Genomic DNA, 12,827 nt, shown 5'->3' with positions numbered 1-12,827 from the left:
TGGAACTCTTTTCTTTGTGAAGTAACTCCACGGGGGGCGATAATACCCACATTCAGCTTGTTAGCGTCTTCCTGCTGATCTATTACGCCACACACCAAAACAACAGATAAAACGTGAGTTTAGCTGGCAGCAGCAAATCGGATGGTAAACAGTGGTCTGGACAGATTTACAGCTTTGTGTAATTTGCATTGTCCTGTACACTTTGGGAACTGTGGAGCAAACACAGAAAACGCAGGGCAGCTTCAGTCCAGCTGAACGCTTACATGCCGGGATCAACTCAAATCCAACTGCATTCCCTTGGTGTGTTCGCCTGACTATCAGAAGTTCTGTCTGCTGTGATTTAGTCTGCCAAAGATTTCCGTCATACTGATGTAATGATCACATTTTTTTCTAGTGTACACTGCAAAAACAACTCCTTTAGAAATACGCCTAATATTCCATCAGTCTTGTCAAATTGTATTATTTTATGGTTCTCCTCACACTACCATTATTTCCTCTAATTATTACCAAGTGTCCTGATCCTTGTCTGACAGTGTGTGTGTGTGTGTGTGTGTGTGTGGTGTGTGTGTGTGTGTGTGTGTGTGTGTGTGTGTGTGTGTGTGTGTGTGTGTGTGTGTGTGTGTGTGTGTGTGTGTGTGTGTGTGTGTGTGTGTGTGTGTGTGTGTGTGTGTGTGTGTGGGTCCAGTACATATACACTGAAGGGAAGACACGACACCAGCCTCCTCATCTAAGAAGTGAGGAAACGGGAGGAGACGGCGACGGTGGTGAAACAAGAACATGCCCACTTTCAAGTAAAAATACATTGAACTTTTTTTGTATGGAATTGACATTTCAACACTCTTTACACGTTTATTTATTGTTTGTTTCTGTGTGGAAAGACTGAGTGAAAAGAAAAATACTCCAAGCAGAAAAAATAAAGAACTCTTTTGGCACGAAGATGGACGGCATACTGTAATATTTCCGTTTATCTACCAAACCTATTGTGCTGGTCTCTTTTGTGGGGGACTTTTGTGGGGGACACCTAGAGATAAAATACACGTTACTGTAAGTGAGTCAGAAATTCCCAACATGAGAAACATTCATGCATTTTCATAGCTTTGTTCACAAGACAATACAAATATTGTGCCTTTTGTTTCCTTTCGGATAACCTTTTATGATCATTTTTATATTATTAACTTGGGGGAGGGGGCGACACTCTTTATCAAAGCATAGAAAGGAACAATTGTGATTGATATGAAGTTACCTGAAAGCCCACATAGAGGAACAAACAGACGCCAAAGAAAATTAATTGCACTGGTCGCAGTGAGTTTGCAGTTATCAGTTTCATGAAAGACCAACATGTGCCAAGGTCTGAGAGGACAAAACAAAGAGGGGCAGGAAGGGAAAAAAGGACTGTCTGAAATAAGAAATGTTGACGGACAAAGCCTACAATTTGTGGGATCTGAGCATAAAGCAAACAAAGGGCAGCTTTTGTAGGGAATAATGCATGTCAGCCGTATCGTTGTCCCGCCGCAGCTTTGAACACTGCTGGGGACGTCCATTGCTCCACTGTGTATGTCGCGTTTCTATATTAAAGCCAGTCACCTCAAAGGCAAAAGCCTCAACTATTCAACAATTGAACGGCGGGGCTCTCATTATGGCTGATGTGGGCAGGAAAAAGTGGCTTTGGGGGTTTTGAATTCAGCGACTTAGAGCCCTCCTGTTCGCTGGGACGAGCTGCTGTTTATCCCAATGTCTTTCTGGGGTCTAAACATAGTCAACTGTCATTATGGATCTCACTCTCCCTCCCTTCTCTGTCTCCCTCTGCCCTCCCCCTCACTCGAATTTATTTATTTCTCTCCTAGCTTTGCCTTCTAATGACCCGTATTGTGCTGTTGTTTGATGGCGAACTGGTCGCCCACATCCTGTGAGGAGGAGAAGGGGCGGCTGGGATGCAGGAGGGCGAGCGTAGGACAAACAGTGCTGCAGACCACCTATATGGATGAAAGCCACAAGTATACGGACAGCATTCCATAAGCAACACAAAGCTGATGAGGCGCTGCTGTATGTTTAGCAGGGGTCCGTACATATGCACCACCTTCACAGATACCCCCTTTAAATGCATTCAATGCGTTCAATTGTGCAACACGAGTGACAGGAAATGTTCGCAGTAGCAGTTTCCCAGCAGTCCAATATTAGGAAACGTGCATGCTCAGCATAAGACATAATATAAATATGTATCGGTGAGCGCACAGGGGTGAGGAAGGTATAAGCGGTGAAAGGTGAAAGCAGTCTTTGTGTTTGGAGCAGAGCCCTCTGGTGGACCCTCCCCTTCGGCACGGGGCTGCCCAGGGCCTGTGGTGGTGGATCACAGTTAACAACTGTGTGGTGGGCTGTCAGAGCCACTTAGCCTGATGCTGGGCAGGCTAGCTGGGCCAAGCAGAGCCTTCGTACACAGCCACCTCTGCCTCACGAGCCTGCACTCACACACTCCAGCCGCCGGGAAGATGAGGACATAAGTGAGACAAAACAAAGAGGAAGATTACTGGAACGCTTTCACTGTGTGGGGATCCTTTTCACCGTCTAACAGGCATGAATGAGGCTGAGCTCAGGTGGCTTCCCTTAACAAGTTTGTGCCAACTGTAATGCAGTTCAACTTCTCTTAACCCCCCCTCCCCTTTTTTTTAAAGAAAAAAAAAGTCAGGCTTAACCCCTTGAACTCCTGACAACAGATTTTATCCAAAAATACATCCCCTAATTTAGACTGGAGGTTTAGACTGGAGACAATGATTCAGCCAAACTCAGCTCAGAGACACATATTAATTTTCAATAAAAACAACAAGCTTAAGGTTCAAATAAATGAATAAACTGATCAATCAGTGTATAAAATAAACGGAAAAAAAATAAAATCTGGACATCCACCTAAATACCAGCATCTTAACAAGTGATGTTGTAAAAGTTCTCAAGTTCAACGCACAGCAACGGAGAACAACATTGCTGCAGCCATTTTAATCACAGACGCACCAGACAGCAGGCTCACAAAGAAAACAAACAAACCGACAAAGAAAAGGTTGCAGACACAGCCTGGTCCCAGAACAAGGACCTTCAGGGTGGAAAGAGTTAAAACAATCCTCACATTCCAGCGTGTGCATCATAACAGTTTGTGGTCGCTGTAATTGTTTCTACTCTGAGGATGTGATTTAAATGTGACATGGGGGGGGGGGGGGTCCACAGTTGTTGCGCTGCTGCAAATGGCTGTTGATTTGGAGGATTTCTGCTTGATGGAAACGGTGGCCATCGTTGTCAGAGACAGACCTTATACGGGGACAACAGGAAGATTGGTTCACAAATTTAGAACAAATGGTATGTAATCATCTACTGAACAGTAAAACTCAGCAGTTTGAGGGGAATTTAATTTTCTGTTAAATAAAACAAAATAATATGACTGTTTATAGCAGCAACAGAATGCGAAAACCATGTCACATTTAGCATTTTCAATTTTCAAATGGTGCCTGAATAAATCACATCATGTCCAATTCCATTAGTAAAAATGTTCAAATTCAAGCTGAAAATCTTTTTAATCGCTTCATTCTATGTAGATCATTCTTCAATTTGTCCAAAGATAGGAGTGTTTGCACTAACAAGGAAAACCAGGAAAGAAAGAGTTTGAGCTGATTTTGTTCAAATCAGTAGTCATGCAAACCAAATTCTGCACAGGAACTAGTACGAATAGCAGAAAGGGTTGCACACTAATGCTTCATATACATAAATATATATATATATATATATATATATATATATATATATATATATATATATATATATATATATATATATATATATATATATATACATATATATATATATATATATATATATATATATACATATATATATATATATATATATATATATATATATATATATATATATATATATATATATATATATATATATATATATATACATTTAGTATTAATCAGTAATATAAATTCAGACAAAAGGGGAATAAAAAGAAAAGAAAAAAAAATTATCTCGTAATGTATCCATAGGTCGGTGGGAGCAGAACAGACCCAGAAACGTATCTGGGTTCGGAGGATTGACGGGGAGGAAACAGGTCTTCCTCACTGAGTCCTGATAAAACAACTGGCTGGTTAAAGCTGCAAACCCGCCTTAAGAATAACCTTCCACTGAAGCACATCTAATTGAGGGATCTCAGCGCCATCTCTGCTCATCAGCACCAGACGTTATCTGATCCTCAACAAAGAAACCCCCCCGGCCTCTTATCTGATCCAGATCGTAAAGCCCCACATGAGCGCCATCATTGGAATCGACCAATGAAGACTCGTCTGATCTTGAGTGGCATTTCGCTCCTAACAACACTCATGGGCAGACTGGCCTCTCTGTCTGTGAACTCCAAAGTCCAGCTCATCCCCGTTTACTAGATTAGATAACCCGGTTTTAAAGGCAGGGACGCTGTTTGCTCAGTGACTCCTCTCTGCCCTAATAGCATCTGATCTAATGGGAGATTGCATGCTGCTTGTTGACCGTGGAGACCCACACAGTGTCATGGCAATGGCCAAACAACACAGGGACAACAAAGCCGGGCTGAGTTTTAGTGCCTGTAATTACTGGATAAATATCAGCCTCTTTGCTTAAAACTGCCAGCAATAAATATTATATATTGCCTTAATTACAGCCAGAATGCAGTCTGTACGCTTGAAACATGACGAGTTCACCGAGGTGGGCCGTCATCTGTACACTCTTATCACACTGATTACATATAAATTATACTCTTTCATTATTTATTCCACGATTAATTATTTATTTTTTCTTCTGCAGCCACATTTGCCAAAATACGTGGTATCAATTAAGAGTTTCATACCTGTAATTATTTTTCTACTTTCCAGATGGTGGCAGTGAAATCAAGCTACGGTTCATAAAAGGAATCACAGTCAGCAATATTTTGAGATTGCCAACTAATACTCTTAAATTACTCCAGACTTTTTAACCTTAAAGGGGACCTATTATGGCATCTAATACCTATTGTATACAGGCCTTGAATGTCTTAATGTCAAGCTTTTGATTGTTTTTGCTAAATAAATTAGAAATTCAGCCTCTGAGCCATGTCTTTATCTTCCCATTCTCTAACCTCATTATCTATGAAGGATTCTGAGTGGGCGGGGCTATGATAATGAGGCACCGTGCTGATTGGCTGCCTGAATGACGCGATACACCGCAATGAAAAAATGCTCCGGCCGGCGGAGTTGTTGTTGTTGCTCCAGCCAGAGTTAGTTGTGGGCGTGTTTTCACGCATCGCTACCCGTCGTTACGTAACAACGGGAGCAGAATCTGAACGGCTCGTAGATCCACATCACACTGGACGGCTCATCCGGGCGGCTGTACAGACACTGCAGAATTTGGTTGCTTTCCTCCCTTCTCTGAGTTGGCAGGCTGAGGGGAGACCACTTATATATGTTAAAGCAAGAAAAAACCTGTTTTTCATAATAGGTCCCCTTTAAAGTTTTGTTGCCACATTAACGTGAAAAAATTAACAAAGATAAATTTACACGGACACAAAGAATTTTGGTGAACATCTGTTCATAGATGCAAAGCAGAAGCCTGCTTGTAAAATTGCAAAAACTGCCCTGTGACTGAAGCAACCATTGTACATTTCAATGAAAATATTATCTTTCAAAACTTACTTGGAGGGTGACAGCCAATCACAGATCAAACTGTCACCTGTGACCACGCCCCCTTTTGGGTGACAACCCCCAAACACTATAAAACAACTAGAGAGAAGCTGGAATTGTGAGTGCTATCATGCCTAAAGGAATACACCTGAAGTAAAATCAGCACTAGGTCTATAACTAGTTGGTAATGAGGGCAAACTTTCAATTATGGCCCTTTTCGACTAGTATCTACTCAGCGCGCCCCAGCTCGGGACGGCTCGTCATGCTTCGTACCGCCTCCACGCGCTTTGTCTCGTTTGTTTTTCCACATCCAGGTGAGAAGTGGGCAGGTTGGGGTGAAGCTGCTGTGACGTACTCTATTGCGCAACCCCTTTGTTTGTGTCGACGCTGATGAGAAAATCAGCTGGAGCCGCGAGTGGCTGACCAATATCACACAACAACTGCGAATAGATGCCAAAGGAGAGCTCATTGTCTCTGCATTTAACACTGGACTATCATAAAAGAGTCATTGGTTTGGATGTTAATTAGGATGTTAATTCATAGTAGTCGGGGGGTGGCAGTGGCTCAGGTGGTGGAGCGGGTCATTCCGCTAGTGTGTGAATGTGTATGAATGTTCCGGTGGTGGTCAGAGAGGCCGTTGAAGCGGATTGGCTGCCACATTTCCCGTCAGCCGGCCCCCGACCAGCTCTGGCTATTCATGTAGTTTACCATCACCAAGTAAGGAATAAGGAGTGAATGAATAATATTCCACCATTGTAAAGAGACCATGGGTTCCTTGAAAGGCGTTATATAAATGCAAACTATTATTAGTCAAATGTGATCATTTATTAAAAGCCCTAACTGTCTAAATAACTTTCAAGTATTTACTAAGGGCACTAAGGCCACTTGTTGGGAACTATTCAATTGTTTTCCAGACACGTCATATGATTTGGGGTCCTACTGGGTACAATGCAATAGTGTTATTTAACACCTATATATGAGCGAAAAATCCCTAAAAAGATAAATCTACCACCAGTCAAATTTGATTATGTGCTGTCACCAAATTAGGAGCGCGGATATTGTGCAAACACAAGTAAGTGCCAGATGTGTCACTGTCATCTATTACCTTCAGCTTGGCTGCAGATCCCCAAAACACAGTACTTCTGAATGTTTTTGTAGCTTACACTGCTGCCTTGAGAATGATAGTAAAACCAGTGTTTGAGGCCCAAGATTTCTTTAATTACAGAAGTATTTCCAGAGAAACCGCAAGCGCACTGATCAGAGCAAATCTACGGATGAAACAGTGACCACTTGTGGGAAAACATTTATAGAGTTTGAGGTTAACATATTTTGGATAAAAGTCCAGTGATGCAGTGATTTTTTGGACCACAGACTGTATAAAGAGAATGGGACGAACTGTTCGTGTCGTTCGGTTCTGTCTGTCTGTCTGTCTGTCTGTCTGTCTGTCTGTTCCTTCCTTCCTTCCCTCCTTCCTTCCTTCCTTCCTTCCTTCCTTCCTTCCTACCTTCCTTCTTCCTTCCTTCCTTCCTTCCTTCTACCTTCCTTCTTCCTTCCTTCTTCCTTCCTTCCTCCTTCCTTCCTTCCTTCCTTCCTTCTTCCTTCCTTCCTTCCTTCCTTCCTTCCTTCCTTCCTTCCTTCCTTCCTTCCTTCCTTCCTTCCTTCCTTCCTTCCTTCCTTCCTTCTTCCTTCCTTTCCTTCCTTCCTTCTCCTTCCCATCCTTCCTTCCTTCCTTCCTTCCATCCTTCCTTCCTTCCTTCCTTCCTTCCTTCCTTCCTTCCTTCCTTCCTTCCTTCCTTCCTTCCTTCCTTCCTTCCTTCCTTCCCATCCTTCCTTCCTTCCTTCTTCTTCCCTTCCTTCCTTCCTTCCTTCCTTCCTTCCTTCCTTCCTTCCATCCTTCCTTCCTTCCTTCCTTCCTTCTTCCTTCCTTCCTTCCTTCCTTCCTTCCTTCCTCCTTCCTTCCTTCCTTCCTTCTTCCTTCCTTCCTTCCATCCTTCCTTCCTCTTCCTTCCGCCCGTCCTTCCTTCCTTCCTTCACTTCCTCCTTCCTTCCTTCCTCCCTTCCTTCCTTCCTTCCTCCTTCCTTCCTTCCTTCTTCCTTCCTTCCTTCCTTCTTCCTTCCTAACCTCTCCTTCTTCCTTTCCTTCCGTCCTATCCTTCCTACCTACCTTCTTCTTCCTTCTTCCTTCCTTCCTTCCTTCCTCCTTCCTTCCTCCTTCCTTCCTTCCTTCCTTCCATCCTTCCTTCCTTCCTCCTTCCTTCCCTTCTCTTCCTTCCTTCCTTCCTTCCTTCCTTCCTCTCCCTTCCTTCCTTCCTTCCTTCCTTCCTTCTTCCTTCCTTCCTTCCTTCCTTCCTCCTTCCTTCCTCCTTCCTTCCTTCCATCCTTCCTTCCTTCCTTCTTCTTCTTCCTTCCTTCCTTCCTTCCTTCCTTCCTTCCTTCCTTCCTTCCTTCCTTCCTTCCTTCCTTCCTTCCATCCTTCCTTCCTTCCTTCCTTCCTTCTTCCTTCCTTCCTTCCTTCCTTCCTTCCTTCCTTCCTCCTTCCTTCCTTCCTTCCTTCCTTCCTTCCTTCCTTCCTTCCTTCCATCCTTCCTTCCTTCCTTCCTTCCGCCCGTCCTTCCTTCCTTCCTTCCTTCCTTCCTTCCTTCCTTCCTTCCTTCCTTCCTTCCTTCCTTCCTTCCTTCTTCCTTCCTTCCTTCCTTCCTTCCTTCCTTCCTTCCTTCCTTCCTTCCTACCTTCCTTCTTCCTTCCTTCCTTCCTTCCTTCCTACCTTCCTTCTTCCTTCCTTCCTTCCTTCCTTCCTTCCTTCCTTCCTTCCTTCCTACCTTCCTTCTTCCTTCCTTCCTTCCTTCCTTCCTTCCTTCCTTCCTTCCTTCCTTCCTTCCTTCCTTCCTTCCATCCTTCCTTCCTTCCTTCCTTCCTTCCTTCCTTCCTTCCTTCCTTCCTTCCTTCCTACCTTCCTTCTTCCTTCCTTCCTTCCTTCCTTCCTTCCTTCCTTCCTTCCTTCCTTCCTACCTTCCTTCTTCCTTCCTTCCTTCCTCCTTCCTTCCTTCCTTCCTTCCTTCCTTCCTTCCTTCCTTCCTTCCTTCCTTCCTTCCTTCCTTCCTTCCTTCCTTCCTTCCTTCTTCCTTCCTTCCTTCCTTCCTTCCATCCTTCCTTCCTTTCTTCCTTCCTTCCTTCCTTCTTCCTTCCTTCCTTCCTTCCTTCCTTCCTTCCTTCCTTCCTTCCTTCCTTCCTTCCTTCCTTCCTTCCTTCCTTCCTTCCTTCCTTCCTTCCTTCCTTCCTTCCTTCCTTCCTTCCTACCCCAGAAGTCAGTTTGTACACTTACAGTTAAAATAAATATAGCTTTGTGCTGCAATATTTTAGTTGACAGTTCAGAAGTCAAGCCAACCAATATAACTCCAACATAGAAAATTAAAATAGATGAACCTCAGAATGACAAATTTTACTTTAGTTATCACTGAAAGTGTAGCTGAGTTTGAGTTCCTTGTGTTAGTAGTTGTGTAAGGATATTGCACCACAGTGCCACTCAGTCCAGACCAATAGAGCATAATTTGAGTATATTCTGTACATATTCTATTCAGTGCTACTTGGAAAAAAGTCCTTAAGAATGACCCTCGTCTCAAAACACAGAGACCAGTCATTGCAAAGTGTTATGGTGGTGGGCAGGAATGATTTCCTGTTGTGGTTCTTATTAGTGCTGAGTTGTAGAAGCTTCCCACTAAATAAGCTTCGCTGTCTGACTCGTAGATTGTGTAAGGGGTGTGAGGCATTGTCCATAACGATGAGGCGCTTGTGAAGGATCTCTTTCTCCACGATCAGTTCTAGGGGCCTGCTCAGCTGTGCTCATCCCTGCGCCTGTCTTTTTAAAATAATATAAATATATATATATATATATATATATATGGATGACAGAACTTGCAATCATAACATATTCGTATAGACAACATCCCACTGCACACCTTTAAAGACCTAGTATACAAGCAAGCTAAAGGTGGTGCAGCTGCACAATTCTGGCATAAAATAACATTGGGTTGAGGGCTCAAACCCTTTTTATTTCTGCAAATACCACCATAATATTAAAGCATGCCATATCAGCTGTTTTTTTTTTACTGTATAAACACATAACCTATAAGATTCTTGGTAGGATGTTGGCCTCTAAAAAGCTCCTATTCTTCTTAGGTTATTCACGTTTCACACCATTAGTCACATGATCCATTGCTGATCCAATTAAATACTGATAACACATAATTCAAAAGACCTTTGGTGGTGATGTGAGAGTGAAAGCAGTTCCTTCCACTGCGCCTGCAGTTTGACAGTGAGAGGGAGAAAGGCTTCTGGCACGCTGTTTAAATCATCCCTTCCTGTTCTCGCCTTGTCTGCTTATCCATCATTTCATAAGCATGCGTGTCTTTGTGTGTGTTGATCAGGATCCTATTGCACCAACTCCAGCCTCCCAGGGGCTCCAAGGGGTGGAGGCGGTGGTGGGCGAAGAGGGGGCTGCTACCTCAAGACAGCCCTCCAAATTACGGGCTAATCAGTTAGCCCCTGGAGCTGGGCCCTCCACAGCTCCCAGACAGACAGACAGACAGGCGGGCGGGCGGACCCCCAGGCCTGCGGCAGCTTCGTTTCACCCTCCTCCTTCTCCTCTCCGCCACACAACAACGGGCCTGGCCTTGTCCCCACAAAGACCCCTCTCTCTCGCACTGAGATAAAACAGGTCCCGCTTCGATTTTAGAAAAGTGTCGGCCCTCACTTCTCCGTCTAGTCTACTCGGCCCTTTCACCTTGTATACAGACGTACTGTAAGTACGAGCACTTTACTATCAGTTGTTGTGCAGCTAAGCCAACACATTTGATCCAGATAATAAACCCGACTTACAGTGGTTCCACATTTCTGGAGTTTACTATATTCCTGTCTGTAACTTGAACGGTTTTAGACTTTTGTGAGTTGAGTAAGTTCTTTAAACTCTGTGAAACTTATTCCAAACCTATTGTATAATTTCAAAAAGGCATTTCTGCTGGCGAGAAAGTGGAATTTTGTTTTTAGTATTCATTGCTTTCAGCTGATTGGATTTAAATTGCAGCATTAAGCAAATCAGTAGGATAGGATTGCATTTCTACTACAATCACCGTCATTTTTACAACAATGTCCAACCGGTTGCCGTCCTGCATTTCTATTTTATTATTTACCGATTCTGCAAAGTTTTTAACATGAGTCATCTGGCTGTCGGTCTCAATATTCTCAAATAATACGAAGAAAAGCAGCACCGTGAGAAATAAAACAATGTTGTGATATCACTTTGGCACCTCGGTTAATGTCAACAAGTATCTGTCTTTTCCCTGGATCATTAATCTGCACACACACACACACATGCACACGCACGCACAAACTTGGATTCATAGCTTTTGTGTGGTGCATTGTCAACTAAATCATTGCAACTCTACCGCGTTAATAAATGACACATGGCAGGTTCTGGCAATGTCAGACCTTTACTGATTCCATCCCACCTCCCATCATCTGCCTAGTCTTTCCCAAACACACACACATACACACACACACACACAGAGCCCATGTGCCAAACCAGGCCATTCACCATACACACTAATGCTTCTGTTCCCTGCGAGCAGCTTCATCAGTCACGTTCAACTCATTAAAGATTCACATTTGTTTTCATCTCATTCTGGCTTTCAGAAAAACACTCCACACAGAAAAGTGAATATCTATACAAGCATGTGGGCAACAACACGTCAACACTCACGTGAGCTCACGGATAAACCATCCAGTAGAAACAGGGTACATACAGGTGCCGTCTCACCTCAAAAAATATTTAAATCTTAGTCGTGATGTATGTGTGGCTTCCCCACCCCGGTTTTTATTCTTTTTTTTTAAAAGAGGAAATTATGCAGGGATGTGAAAGAGAGGAAGCCAAGAGCTGAGGAGGAGTGATCTATATCTGGTATCTGTGCTGTGATTATTTGAACAGCAGTTATGAGGCCTGGCCCTGGTTCCTGAACATGTTGATTTTAAGCCTCTGCGGACTATAAATAATGACTGATGAGGTGGATGTCCAGCGCTGGTGCTCCCTCCGAATGTGTTCTGTATTAGCAGGTCTTTGTTTATTGTTTGAAATATGAAGTTTTGGGAGGTGGGTGGGTGGGCGGGCAGCGGCCACCACACTCGGAGGAGATGTGTGACGCACACACAGCTATCCTTTGACTGCATCCGCATACCTCTGCAGTCGGCACGGCGCTCTGATGTGGCTGCAACGATGATTGTTCCGCACCACACGGAGATCTGGAGGCTGAGGCAGCTACATGCATCACATCATGCAAGAGCTGACGTCTTCTGCTGAGAAACTTAAGCCATTGAAGGTTGAGTACTAATTGTTTGGTGCAGTCAAATTTGTGAAGGCAGGCAGGATTTTATTTTATTTGACCCTTATAAATACGTCTGGGAGCCACAGAAAAGATTGACGTTTATCCTTTTAAATCCTTCCCTTCATCCTGCTTCGCAAAATGACGTCTCTCCCTTACAGATTTAAGTCAATGGAACTCCGTCAACAACAATATTTCCGATGAAACAGCATTCTCAGCCAATCTGAATACAACTTTAAGCTTTTGGAATTCCAAGGTGAAAATTTGACTTTCAGTGGCAAATTCATTTCCCGTTTTTCAATTACACAAACACTATGGCCCTGATTTAGCTCCCTAGTTTTGAATCTTTGAGTGAAACCATGAGCTACGGGTAAAGGACGCGACAATCAGGCGTTTTCTTAAAAGTCCCACCCAGAGGCTTGGCTCCGGGTTGGGGCCCTAGTATCCCAAGTCCGGACAAGGGACATTCAACTCTCTGTTTTTATTATCCGTACGAGTCAGTATGATGTTTCATAACTTTTATAGACAAGATTTCTAGGCACAGCCAAGGAGCAGAGCGGTCCAGTTTGGTGGTGCTGGGATTTGAATTCTGCTTTTTGCAGATGATGTGGCACTGTTGCTGTTATTAAGGGAATATTTCCAGCTCCCAGTTTTCAGCCGAGTGTGATGTGAAGTGGCAGCAATGAAAATCAGAAGCTCCAAATCTGAGCTCATGGTTCTCAGTTATCTAAGTGTGGCATGCTGTCTCTGGGTTGGGAGTTAGGTGCTTCCTATTCCTGGAGAA

The sequence above is a fragment of the Cololabis saira genome, chromosome 6 (assembly GCF_033807715.1).
Source record: "Cololabis saira isolate AMF1-May2022 chromosome 6, fColSai1.1, whole genome shotgun sequence".
Lineage (NCBI taxonomy): Eukaryota > Metazoa > Chordata > Actinopteri > Beloniformes > Belonidae > Cololabis > Cololabis saira.
This window is presented reverse-complemented; position numbering follows the sequence as displayed.